General features: G+C 44.1%; 1 pseudogene; it reads left to right on the top strand.

The window, feature by feature from the left end:
- The first annotated feature begins 877 nt into the window (after positions 1 to 877).
- LOC127663630 (uncharacterized) lies at positions 878 to 9,370 on the top strand (annotated as a pseudogene).
- The last annotated feature ends 4,915 nt before the right edge of the window (positions 9,371 to 14,285 follow it).

The following is a 14,285-nucleotide window of genomic DNA, read 5'->3' as shown; positions in this document are numbered from 1 at the left end:
TTCGAGGACACTGCACTTGTCTTTACAGGGTTGTGTTTCCACTGGAAATGGGCATTAATCAGAAATGGCCAGAAAGCAAAGTGAGACAAAAACAAAATAAAACAAAACAAACAAACAAAAAATAAAACCCTATTTCTTTCATTAGATAATTAGTTTGTTTGTGCTGTTATAATAAAATATCTGCAAATAACTGATCTATAAAGAATAGGATTATTTTCTTACTGCTCCGGGAGTTCCCAGCATTCCTTGGCCAGAGTCTTCTTTACAATGAAGCAGAAGTTAAACAGACTAAGTCTTGAATAAAGTCTTAAATTTTAACGAGTGAGAATGCACTGTGCTCTAGACACCCCTAAAACACCCTGCCGTGGTATCACCTTGGCAACCCCTAGATAATATAGCATAAGCAACACATTGGGACCATAGCAGTTCTAGAAATATCTACCCATCCAGGCACTGTAATATACATTGAATTGGGATGAATAAAACAAACCAAAAGGAAAACAAATGAACCAGACAAGGACAGAGAGCAGCGTCTTTTAAAAGTAACTGGTGTCAGGGTAGTTGCTGCCCAAGGGAAATGTGCCCTTCATGGTGATCAAAGAAAGCATCCTGCAGAGGTGACATCTGAGGAGAAATTGAATGATTACAGAAAAGCAGGAGGTGAGACTATCTACGCAGAGGACAGAGCAGCTACATATGCAGCCTAGGGCTGAGGCCAGCGTGCTGCTGTTCAGAAAACCAAGGGACGCAGTCACCAGCCAAGTAAGGTTGTCCAGGAAGGCAGGAGTCTCATCAGGGCCAGATGTGTGCTTCCACTTTCTTTTTACTGATACTCAAAAACCATTGGACAATGGTAAGGATGATAAAGACAGGCATGATGGTTACCCATGGAGACCCAGACACTCAAGAGGCTGAGAAAGTTAGCAAGAGCCCTCCACCCCAGGAGCTCAAGGCTGTTACGGACAGTGGTGAAGTGCACCTCTCCAACACCGCCACTGTAACCACACGCTTTTCCATCCACACCCCGGTCACAGAATAACAACTCAGAGGCTTGTTTATTTATGACTAAATGCCTAGGCCACAAGCCAGGCTTGTTCACACTAGCTCGTAACTCATTTAGTCCATTTACACTCTTCTGTCTGCCACGGGGCTACTGATCTCTCCTCAGTTTCAGACATCTGACTTCCTCTGAGTCCGAGTAGCGAATCTTCCCACCTGACCACGCCCCAGAGTTCCTCCCTCGCTGCCATTTGTCCCACTTTCCAATCCCGCCTCAGTTTATTGGCCACCGGACTTTTAATGACAGGTGGTGCTTCCACACAGTACACAAGAGATTATCCCTACACAGCACCACAATATCTAAAATACAAAAAGCAAAAGGCTTGAGGGATGGAGTATAGCTTGGTGTAGAGTGTCTGTCCTGGGTGTAATCCCTAGCATGGGGTGGGCTGGAGGGCATGGCTAATTTTGGTTTTTTTGAGATCACTCTGTGTAGAGCAAATTCTTACGGAAGGGAAAACAGACCTGCAGAACTAACAGGGGAATGGTTTTTAGAGGCACGGTGTGAAGGCACAGCTGATAATACCTGTCAATGTGTAAAGAAGAGGGCTATAAGAGACACCTGCATTGTCCATACTGTTCGGCCATCACCCAGGCAAATGTAATGAAAAAGTATTTTGTTTATCCATCACTGGCAAAACACTGTGACAAAAAACGTAAAAGCGCCAAGGAAAGTTTTCAACTTTTGTTGTGAATTTAAAGTATTTCTTCAGTCACATAGAATATGAGATGTTTTATTTACTAGGGATCAGTCATTGGAACTGCTAGGATTATTACTAGGGCATCACTAGAATATATGGCATTCAGTCATAGGGCTGGTAATAATAGCCTTACAGATCTGTAGAATAAGCCTACTAGGCATGGTGGTACATACCCTTAATCCTAGCACTTAGGACGCAAAGGTAGGTCAATCCCAGTGAGTTCAAGGCCAGCCTGGTCTACATAGCAAGTTCCAGGACAACCAGGGCTACATAAAGAACCCTTGTCTCAAAAAGCCAAAAAAATAAAAGAGAACAAAACTGACCCTAGAGATTCCATGTCTTCTGTTGCTCTCTTTATAAAGCTAAACTGGTTGGAGGGGGGCATAATTATTAAAGTAACTATCGACAAAGTAAAATAATACTATTCCATATGTAATGAATAAACAAGAAAGATATAAAACACCTGGATGGTGCCTGGCAGAATAGGAGGCAATCAACAAAATATGATTTCTCTATTTCCTCCTTTGGCAAAAGTGGACATATTCACAGCCAAAGAAAGCCTTAATTGCTGTGTCTGCATGCCTCAAATGAGATTCTTCCTACGGGTGTAATAGGTTTCCACGATCTTTATTGGCTAAGCTTGAGCTAATACAAGTGCCTAGATTTATTACATATGGCCTTCATGACACAGAAAGTTTATTCAGCAGCTCTCAACTTTCACAAGAGCTACAGGAAGTATCCACAGATTCAGGGAAAGCCGATGCATCCCCAAGGCCATGTATCATATACGAGAAAATGGGAGACAACGAAGACAATGACCAAGCACATCCCATACACGTGGAGTGTTCTCCTAACATGGCTTGGAGCTCCTCATTCTAGAAAATGCCACCGTTTTAGTGCTACTTACTGATTGAAATTTATTCCTGCATTCCTCTATCCTCTTCCTCTGAGGAGCCCATGCCTGCTTTCCTAAAAGCTGAGCTGATGAAGAGAGGATTTCTATCAGATTAGATGCCTAGAGAAGACTTTCAAGTTCTGTCTGTGCCTGGAATCACATTGTGGGCTTAGAGACATCCAAAGGAGGAAATGACCTTGTTACATATTCATGATGTTGAAGCAGGAGGTAGATTTTCTTTCTTTTCTTTTTTTTTTTTCCCCTCTAAGGATGATCATGGCTTGGTGTCTTTGTTGTGGTGTCCATTGCTGTGAAGAGACACCATGACCAAGGCAACTCTTATAAAGGACAAGATTTAATTGGGGCTGGCTTACAGGTTCAGAGGTTTGGTCCATTATCATCAAGGTGGGAGCATGGCAGCTTCCAGGCAGGCATAACACAAGAGGAGTTGAGAGTTCTGTCTTCATCCAAAGGAAGCCAAAAGTGGACTAGCACCTTCAGGCAGCTAGGAAGAAGCTCTCTTCCAGACAGCTAGAGGAGGGTTTCAAACCTCACCCCACAGTGACATACTTCCTCCTCCAAGAAGGCCACACCTACTTCAACAAGGCCAGACCTACTAATAGTACCACTCCCTGGGCCACTACACTTGTATAGTCATGGTGTTATTACATTTATGATCTCACCTCCCATCACATGTGTGACTTTGGATTCATCTTCGTCACATGAAGACTGAACTTTTGTTTCTGTGGCTGATAAAAGTAGTAAAATGGGAGTTAATATTTACTAAAAGTTTGGGACTATAAGCTTCCAAGTCAGTAGAAAGCATCTTCACTAGTGATCAAAAGGACCTTGGACTGCCTCTCTTAAAAGCGATCGATCGATTCTTGTTTTTCTTCTGTGTCTTTCCTAACACTGATGCTGACAGTGAGAAGACAGAACAGAGCCTAGCCAATTTCCTTCCCTCACCATCATTTCTGAGAAAAGAAAACTGAACTGTGTGGTTACTAAGACCTTGGAATATCTGGGTGTGCTTATATGACAGGCATGAGGCAGAAACCGAAGCTGTGTGGATGTTACACAAATGGTGTGTTACCCCTTTACTGCAGGAGAGCTGGGTCCTAGAGAATAGCATTTTGGGAACAGGCCTGAAAACAGAGATGCTGAGCCTTGTCTTGAGCTTTGCTGGGAGGCCGTAAGTGAAATGCAGGAACAGAAAGGTGGGAGGATGTGGTCCCAGTACATTGGAGATGCGAGAGGGAGAGCTCTGGTCTCCCATATCTGATATCATAAACCTGATCCTAATGTTACCTTCCCCAGCTCTTCCATTGGCTCTTCTATGCATCCATCATTCCATGAAGTCTCCAGGTGCCCTTGGATTCTGCCTGCTCACTTCCTGATACAGATGCAGCCTCAGATTTAGCTTCATTTACTTCAAACATCTGACACTTAAAATGTGATCATCCCTGGGAGAAGCTATTACCAGTCCACCCCATTTACAGTACGAATCATGGTCAGAAGCCGTTATCCATTGTTGTCTTAAACATACCATCTCAAAACATAAGTTTTGAACATGATTTATTATTTTTTCATGAGTTTAAAGGTTGACAGAAGTATTGCAAATCCACGTTGGTTGGATTTGGGCTGGGCTCATTCATCTATCACTAGGTGGGATAGCCCGTAAGCGAGGAGCTGGGTTGTCTACCACATCTGGAATGACTGAGGTCTGCTCAAGTGATCTACCATAACTGGAATGACCCAGGTCTTCTGGGTGGTCTTCCACATCTGGAATAACCCAGGTCTGCTCAGGTGGGATGACCCGTGATCTAGGAGCTGGGTGGTCTATCACAGCTGAAATGACCCAGGTCTGCTCATGTGGCCTCTCAGGGAGGAGGCCTGGAATTCAGGCGTGTTGCCATGAGAACCACAGAGAAGCAGAAGCACTCAGACTTCTTGAATTCCAGGCTTCCAACTGCCAAAACTTCACTTCTATTTTCTACTCAACAAACCAAATCATACACCCAAGTTAAGGTGGGCAGAAGCCACATGGCCACATTCTCTAGTTGCCATGATATTCGGCCTAGCCTCCGACCCAAGGCAATGGAGCCACCTGACCATGGGCTTCAATCACTCTTGCCGTCACTGACTGCTGGCTTTCACCATAGCCAAAATGAATCTTTTTCTCCTGGAAATGGTTTTCTCAGGTGTCACAGTGACAGAAAGTTGACCAACATGAACATTAGTGCCTCTAATTTCCCCCAAAACCTCAGGCAAGTTTTCATCAAAGGGGAGGGAAGAGGGCAGAGATCAGAGATCATCCAGGCCCTAACAGTCTTGTTCCTGAGAACTGCTTAAATGCATCTCTCCTTAAATGCAGACACGCTGTGTTCTTCCGTTTGATCGCCGTTATCTTAGAACTTCCTGTGCAAATAAACCATCTTCTCATGCACCCTTTGTTCTACGGTGATTGTAAATCAAATAAAAGAACATAAAACATGTTCAACCGTTTGAGTGTAACAACTGAGGTTTTGTTTGACACAGAGAAAAAGATACTGTTAGGACCTCCCCTTTTTCTAATGAATAAGGAGCTTTAGTGTCCGCCTTGCTGACCTGATGGAGCCACTTACAAGCAGAGACTAGAAAAGAACAGCTCTCCTTTATCCACTTCCTCCTGTGGCAGGTTTTCTTTTGTTAATTAGTAAATATGTCCAGACTCTCCACTACGAGGGGCAAACCTTGCAGAACCTGGCGCTGAACATGTTCAGCAAAAGCCACATTCTATTCTTACTATAGGAAGTCCAGTTGACACATGGGTGATATAATTTAATAGAGAGCATCCAACTTGCCTCGGGGATATTTTATGCATATAATGTACAGTCCTAAACTCGAATAAACAGGATAATTTGAGAATCCTGGTGGAAACCTATAGGTTACTTGCACTTTATCTTCTAGTAAGAAAGGACAGTGGGACTGGGGTAGGACCTGGTCATGTGTCCCTCACTTGTCCCTAATCCCATCTGCTATTGGTCACCTCCTTTTCCTCCAAGTGTTCCCTGTGCTATCGACATGAGTACATATATGCTTGTGTTGTGTGTGCTCACATACATTTAAATCTCGGTTCCTCGGGAGTTAGAAAATGTGATAATTGTCTTTCTTAGTCTTTCTCATTTCACTTAACATGGTCCTGAGTTCCACCCATTTTCATGAAAATTGTATCGTTTCATTCTTTATGGCTAGATAAAGCACTATATATATACATACATACAGATAGACAGACATATGTCTATGTATATGTATATTACATATCCTTTACTTATCATCTCATGAGCATCTTAGGTTGGTCCCATGTTTTGGCTCTTGCAAATAATGCTCTAATAAACATGGATGTGCAATGCCCCCTACGGTGTGCTGACTCTAAGTCTGCCAGGTCTGCGCTCAGGAGAAGCATAGTTGTATCATATGGAAGTTCTATTTTGAGTTTTTGAGGAACCTCCATCACTGATGCCACAGTGGCTGCACAAGTTTCTTGTGGGCACCTTCAGAGCCGCAGATGGAAGTCTTTAATTGTGGCTGATCCCATCTGTCTGAGCAGTCTCTGAAAGAGAAACCAGACACTTGGCTGCCAGCGCTGCCATTGGCCAGGTGGAGCATTAAACTCAAAGTTCCTTCCTGGCACTCCCCAGAGTTTCTTGGAGATCAGCTGGCTTCTGGAGATGAAGGGAACGCAGCAGGTCCTGGTCCCAAAGAGGAGCATCCAGCAAACGCTGCAAGCTCAGCTCATGCCCTGGAAGAATTTGCTCCCAGGGAGGGCAGTGAAACCAGAGATGCTGGTCGCGGAATTGTAAGTGAATGGTCTCAGACCTGGAAAAGCAAACAATGGAGAGTTGTGTGCAGCGGTTTGTTTTCTTGCGTGGAGAAGGTCTTTGGTGTTTATCTTTAGAGCCTTGAGCAAAATTAACCATGGTCCTGTAGGCTTGAGCATATTTAGAGACTTCTGAACAAGAGTGTTGAGCTTACAAACTCAGCGCCCAGCAGACTTAGTTTCTCGTGTACTTCGCGTCAGGCAGAGAAGGTGAGTGACCGAGGCAGAGGGAGGACGAAAGGTGGGGCTGCAGCCTAAGGCTCCTCGTGCCCAGGAGACCTCTGTGCTTCCCCCTTCAGTGTGTCAGCTCTGCAGGATTTGGCTTTCAGATCCTTTGAATCTAAAAGGCTAGGTTCGCCTTTAAGTTATGCGTCTTGAGTTCTTTATAATGAGGAATGGACAAGTGGCTCCGCTATGAAGAGCGTTCACTGCTCTCTCAGAGGATCTGAGTTCAGTTCCTACCCTATGCCTCTGGCCTCATGTGCACTGATGTGCACACAGATACGCACACTCCTCGCGCGCGCGCGCACACACACACATATGCGCACACACACAAAGACAAAGAGGTGGGGGGAGGGAGAGAGAGAATCAAAAGTAATTTGAATTTTTTTAAACTATGGGTTAGGACTCAGTGGTTTACAACTGTCCTCACAATTCCTCACATTGTGGTGACCCCCGACCATACATTTATTTTGGTTGTTACCTCATAACTGTAATTTTGCTACTGTTATGATGGTAATGTAAATAGCTGATATACAGGATATTTGATATGCAACCCGAAAGGGGTCATGCGGATTAAAAGCCACTGGGTCAGGCTTTGGGGTTGGGAATTTTTCTTTGTTTTCCAGTTTAAGTTTTCTTAAAACTATTTGCACATTGGCAAAGGTATTTTTTAAATCTTCTACTATTCTGGCTACAATTTCTTTTAAATCCCTCAAAGATGTCTATCTTCAAAGGGTAAAGATTTTTATTGGAAGGTCGTGGGGAGGGTTGACTGCCCAGAAATAAGTCAATAAAGAGAACAAGTCCAGATAGATTTGTAAAGACAAACACTGCCTGTGTGGGAAGGAGGGGACAGAAGGCATGCTATGGAATGTAATTGGACTGAGAAAACAAGGATGATGTTTGCCTTCTAAGGAGACTGTGAAGCCACACAAAGTGGCTGAGCTTTGGTTCCACAGACCTGAATTCAAATCATGGCCCCGTTGCCATTCACTTTAAAAGTAATAGAGGGGTCACTAAGTCTGAGTCTGTCTCTACTTACGTTGTTGAACACAGTTCGATACCCAGGAATGAACAGAAACTAATATACGTAGTTAATTAATTTTCAACAAAGCAATTGGGCCAATCCAATGTGGGACTAGTCATCTCAACGGCAGTGCAGGGACAAAGGACAAAAAGGAAGCTGAGACCCCACCTCACAACACACTCAGAAACAACATCAAGGGATTAAGGCTTGACTCTCTCCTTTCCTTGTTTTAATTAATCATTTTATTCATTTACATTTCAAATGATATCCCCCTTCCCTTACCCCTCCACAAACCCCCATCCTATTCCCCCCTCTTCCCCTTCCCCTTTGCCTCTTCCACCCACTCACCCACTCCTGCCTCACCCCTCTAGCATCCCCGTAAGCTGGGGCATCAAGCCTTCCTCCCCTTCCCACTGATGTCAGATAAGGCCATCCTCTGCTACATATGAATCTGGAGCCATGGGTCCCTCCATGTGTACTCTTTGGATGGTGGTTTAGTCCCTGGGAGCTCTGGGTGGTCTAGTTAGTTGACATTGTTCTTCGTGTAGGGTTGCAATTCCCTTCAGCTTCTTCAGTCCTTCCCCTAGCTCTTCCACTGGGGTCTCCGGGCTCAGTCCCATGGTTGGCTGTGAGTATCTGCATCTGTATTGGTCAGGTGAGAGCAGAGCCTCTCAGGGAACAGCCATATCCAGCTCCTGTCAGCAAGCCCTTTTTGGCATCAGCAATAGTGTGGCAGGTTGTTGTCTGCAGATGGGATGTATCCCTAGGTGGGGTAGTCTCTGGATGGCCTTTCCTTCAGTCTCTGTTCCATATTTGTGGCCCTGTCTTTCCTTGGGACAGGAACATTTCTGGGTTAAAATTGTTGAGATGTGTGGGTGGCCCCATCCCACAAATGGGGTCCATGCCTATCTACTGTAGGTGGTCTCTACAGGTTGTATCTCCCCTTTTTGGGGTATTTTGGCTAAAGTCCTCACCATTGGGTCTTATGGATGAACTAAAACTATCAAACTATATTTAGAAGAAGTAGAGCGGCTCCGTGGGTCCCAGCAGCAGGTGAAACTGCTCAGTTCTTCTGTAGCTCTTTCCGTCTCCCCTTTGCTTCCGGAAACACAGCCCCTGGGTGTGGCTGTCTCTGACAATGGTGTCATCAAGGTGTTCAATGACATGAAAGTGTGTAAGTCCTCACGCCGGAAGAAATGAAGAAACGGCAAGAAGGCGGCGCTCTTCTGCCTAGGTGAGGACAAGAAGAACATGACCCTGGTCAGAGGGCAGGGATATCCTGGCATGGAGCTGACTGTGGACGACCCCTACACCACTCTTGTCAAGAAACTGCCAGACAAGGTCCGTCACTATGCTCTGTACGATGCAACCTACGAGACCAAGGAGAGAAAGAAGGAGGACCTGCTGTTCGTCTTCTGGACCCCTTAAGTGCTTCCCTTAAGATCAAAATGATCTATGCCAGCGCCGAGGATGCCATCAGGAAGAAACCGACAGGAAGCAAGCATGAATTACAAGCAAACTGCTACGAGGAGGGCAAGGACTGCTGCACCCTGGCGGAAAAACCAGATAGCAGCGCCATCATCTTCCTGGACCGCGAGCCTTCGTGAGAGGCCTCCAGCCCCTGCCTGGAGCATACAGCAGCCCCGGACCAGCTCTTGGATTGTTGCAAGCTGCCATTTTCCTGCCAGACCAGAGGGGCTGGGGAATCAAAGCTAGGGGAGGGCAATCGCTTCACTCCAGTTGTCGAATGTCCTCACCATCCACTGGACCATCCTCCTCCCACCATTCCTGATGCCTCTGGCCTTCCCAAACTGCATTTGACCTTCGGATTCCTTTTGGATTGACGCACACCAAGTCCCATTCCAGGCACCCAGGTTAAGGGGTACCGTTATTTTTTTTCAACATCATCTCATTGCTCTTCAAGCCGTGCTGCCAACTCTTAACCACGACAGTGACTGTGATGTCCACTTAGTTTTGTGTGGAAATGACCATCCCTGCACCTGCTGATTGCCCTTTCCTTTCCCTTGATCTTGGACACCACACACACACACACACACACACACACACACACACACTACAAACGCTAATTAACAAAAGAAGAGGAAGAAGAGAAGGAGGAGGAGAAGCAGTGATAAATCATCATGACCTCAGGCTGAGCCATGATATCTTAGGTATGACACCAAGATGACAAGCGAAAGAGAGAAGATGAATAAATTGGATTTTGTCGAAATGAAAAAGTTTGTACCTCAATGGACATCGTTTAAAAATGGAAGAAAGAACATAGGAAATGGTAGAAATATTTATAAGACATATGCTGAGGGAACTTGTACCAGAAACATATAAAAGACTAAACAATAATAAGGCAAACATTCTATTTAAAGACTGTTGTGTCAGTTACTGTTCTGCTGTTGTGTAGAGACACTATGACCAAGGCAATTTAATTTTTTTTAAAGCACTTAATTGGGGCTTAGGCTTGCTAACTAAAGGGTTAGTCCATTGTCATCATGACAGGAAATGAAGCAACAGGCAGGCAGGCATATTGCTAGAGGTAGCTGCTAGCTTAAATCTCACCCACAAGCAGGCAGCAGAAAGAAAGCCACACTAGGTCTGGTGTGGTCTTTTGAAACCTCAAAGCCATCCACAGTGGCACATCTCCTCCAGCAAGTCCACACCTCCTAACCCTTCCTAAACAGTCCACCTACTAGAAAGCAAGCATTCAAATATACAAGCCCTATGGGGACCATTCTCATTCAAACCACCTCAATAGGCCAAGGAATAGGAACAGACTTTTCTTCAAAAAACAATGTACAAATGGCCAATAAGCACATAACAAAGATGCCTCCCAGGATTGGTCATTAGAAAATACAAATGAAAACGAGGCAGAGACGTGACAAACCACTAGAACAGCAAATATCCGCAAGTCTGGGAAAGTTGGGACTTGTATCTATTGCTGACCAAAACGTAAAATGTTACAGACATTTTGGAAAACAGCTGGGCAGCCCATAAAGATAAACATTAATGATTTTATTCCCAGGTAGATCCTCAAAGAGAATTAAAAGCATGTCCACACACAAAACTTGCACACAAATATCAGTAACCGTGTTATTCATAATAGCCCAAAGACACAAGCAGCCCGCATACCTACAAACTGAAGAATGAGGAAGCGAGCTGTGGTATCCACATGCACTGGAATATTATCATGCTCAGCATTTGACATATGTTACATGGACGAGATTTTGAAATATGCTAAATAATCAGATGCCCTGTCACAGAATAATCACATGTACTAGGCGCCTATTTCTAGAAATGTCCGCAATAGGAAAGTCTTCCTTCTATGATAAAATCGAATGTCTTGTTTATAGAAAGAGAAAGTGGTAGATACCTGGGCAGTGGGAAAGGCAGAGATACTGCTCTTGAGTTCAAGGTTTCTTGAGGAATGATGCAAATGTTCTAAAATTAGATGCTGGGGATAGTTGTACAATTCTAGTTATACTACACTGTATATTTATACAGGTGGACTTTGTATTATATGGACTATATTACCATCCGGCTGTTTGAAACATGTTAGGGCCAAGGAGGTGGCTCAGCAGGAATGAGTTTGATCACTGAGCCCCACACGGTGTAAAGAACAGACGTCCACCAGTTATCCTCTGACTCCCACCAGCACAGTTGTGGCACACTTGTCCCCACATTCAAGTGTGTATACAGAGTGTGTATACAGATCATCTGTTGCTTTAAATAATGCGTCACATTTTGCTGAGGATATAAAAGCAAACAATGAGAAACGCTGTCAGGTAGCAAGAGAGTTGCTGAGTGTGGACTGGACGTTAAGCCAGGCTGACAGGACCAGGTTTTGGCATAGCAGAGAAGGATCTGGAAAGTCCCCCTCTTGTGAAGAGGAGAACTGATCAATCCATTTTGGGAACCAGGCAGCATCCCTTTACACAGGACGCCTCTACTTGTCAGATGGCCCAGTGGCTGTGTTCTTTTTTTTTTTCCGATATATTTTTTATTTACATTTCAAATGATTTCCCCTTTTCTGACCCCCCACTCCCCGAAAGTCCCATAAGCTGTCTTCCCTCCTCCTGTTCTCCCACCCAACCCTTCTCACTTCCCTGTTCTGGTTTTGCCCTATACTGCTACACTGAGTCTTTCCAGAACAAGGGGCCATTCCTCCGTTCTTCTTGTACCTCATTTGATGTGTGGATTATGTTTTGGGTATTCCAGTTTTCCAGGCTAATATCCACTTATCAGTGAGTGCATACCATGATTCACCTTTTGAGTCTGGGTTACCTCACTTAGTATGATGTTCTCCAGCTCCATCCATTTGCCTAAGAATTTCATGAATTCATTGTTTCTAATGGCTGAATAGTACTCCATTGTGTAGATATACCACATTTTTTGCATCCATTCTTCTGTTGAGGGATACCTGGGTTCTTTCCAGCTTCTGGCGTGTTCTAAGAATGTACCGTTGTTCCTGACTCAAACAGGCACTGAAAAATCTCATAGCAATGATAGCCACTCTGAACCCCCGTTCATGCCTTTCCCTCAGGCTCCCATAGAAGATGCTGTGAGTGAAGGGCACTGTTTCACCTCAGCAGGAGAGTGGACCCACCACCAGAGGGAGGAGGCCTAGCACCTCTGGCCTTGTGGAATGAAATGAAAACAGAACTGTGACCCAGAGGTGTGGGCTCTGAGCAGAGAAGGAGGAGGAGCAGAGGGAGACGAGGAGGGAGGAGGAGCAGGAAGGAGGATGGGGAGGGAGAACCAGGCTTCACAATTTTTATCTTTATTTATTTTCTGTTGGAGGTGGGGGATGTTAACTGTTACACTGGATACAGAAGTCAGAAGTTTCCAGAATCTGTTCTCTGCTCCTACCATATGGTTTCCAGAAATTGGTCAGCTTTGGTCACAGGCATTTTTTTTACCCATGAAGCCATCTTACCAGCCCAGAATCAACAATCATGATTTAATTTATAAATGTAAGCAAACATAATTTAGAACAATGAAAATATTTAGCCAAGCTGGTGGTTGGGCTAGGAGTGGAAATTGGCTTAAGTCTCTTTCCTTTCTGTCACAAAGACCAACACACAAAGGAAAGGTTACCTCAAGTGTGTTCTGTTTCCTTCAGTGGGAAGATTAATTTTCTAATCTTTCTGGGGGCAAAATTCCTTGTATTGGCATGACCTCTGCAGAGAGTTATGTATTTCTATATTGTCAAGGCCAATGTCTTTCTTCTCGCTGTATCCTTTCAAAGACAGTTTGCTCTACAGACAATCTAAATGACCCTGGCCCAGGACCACAGATTCCATGTTTCAATGGGGAAGCATTTTCATGAAGTTTTATAGTTTGTACAGATGAAAAGAAGTTATAAAGCAAGGCAAGTTTAAAATACATCCGTGGGGACAGCAGAGAGGCAGGTACAGCAAGAGATGAATTAACCTCACCTCTAATCTTTATCATAGAAACCATAAAACAGAAGATTTTAAAGACATGGAAAGGGACTTTATATGGAATGCGGCCCGTCAGTTAGCCTAGAGCAGTACCAGCTCCTTAATGGAACCATTCCCATGAATGGGGACATTTGGAGTCTCCAGATTCTGGGTTCTGCTTGTGGGATTGGGTCTCTTACAAGCCACGTGCAGGCACACAGCTACAGCCACACGCACAGTGAGAAAAAGAAGCCATACTTTTTAACTGTGCTGTGTGTGAATCGACTCAAAATCAGTGAAAACGTGGCCAGCTCAAAAATCACAGTCAGGACTGGAGAAGATGGTGCAGCAGTTAAAAGCACTGCTTCTTTTACCAAAGGACTTCTTTCTACACAGGACCCAAGTTGGTTTTCCAGAAGTCATATTGGGCAGCTCACAATTGTCTGTAACTCCAGCTCCAGGGTATTGAACAAACTCTTCTGGCCTCTGTAGACACCTACACTCACGTATACCACACAGACCTAGGAGCATACACACAATTAAATATAAATCATTTTTTAAAGTCATAGTCTTCCCTGTCATCTGTAGTATTTTTCTGAATCTGTGTACAGACTGCATCCTCAAATCTTCTATTCCCAAATGGTAGTAACAGAGGCTTAGAGCACACAAACTAATGCTGTTCATACCAGCCAAGACAGACTACTTCATCTTATGAGTCTCAGAATATAAATCTTTCTAAATTTGCTTAAGCACAGAGGAAACATTCATTTATAAATAGAAATTAGTATTCCATGCTTTTGGGAAGCTGTTTTGAAACTGTTTGGTATTTTCAGTTCAATTGTATGCCTTGATAGCCAAATCCTACACTCCTAGGAAAGACAGGGGAGAGAAGGAAGAGGAGGAAGGAAGATTAGAGTCCCTACCTCAGATCTAACATAGTAGCATAAGGCAAATTGCTTCTTCAGACATGGACTTCAGAATGCCTGAGCTCAAGTAAACAAAACTATCATCATTGTGCAATGCTAAGTTGTTGGAACTATGGACCTTGTTTGATTGAAGAATAAAAAAAAAAAACTTAGAATCAAATTTT

The sequence above is a fragment of the Apodemus sylvaticus genome, chromosome 13, assembly GCF_947179515.1.
Source record: "Apodemus sylvaticus chromosome 13, mApoSyl1.1, whole genome shotgun sequence".
NCBI lineage: Eukaryota > Metazoa > Chordata > Mammalia > Rodentia > Muridae > Apodemus > Apodemus sylvaticus.
The sequence above is the reverse complement of the archived record's forward strand: the minus strand, read 5'-3'. Positions and strand labels throughout refer to the sequence as shown.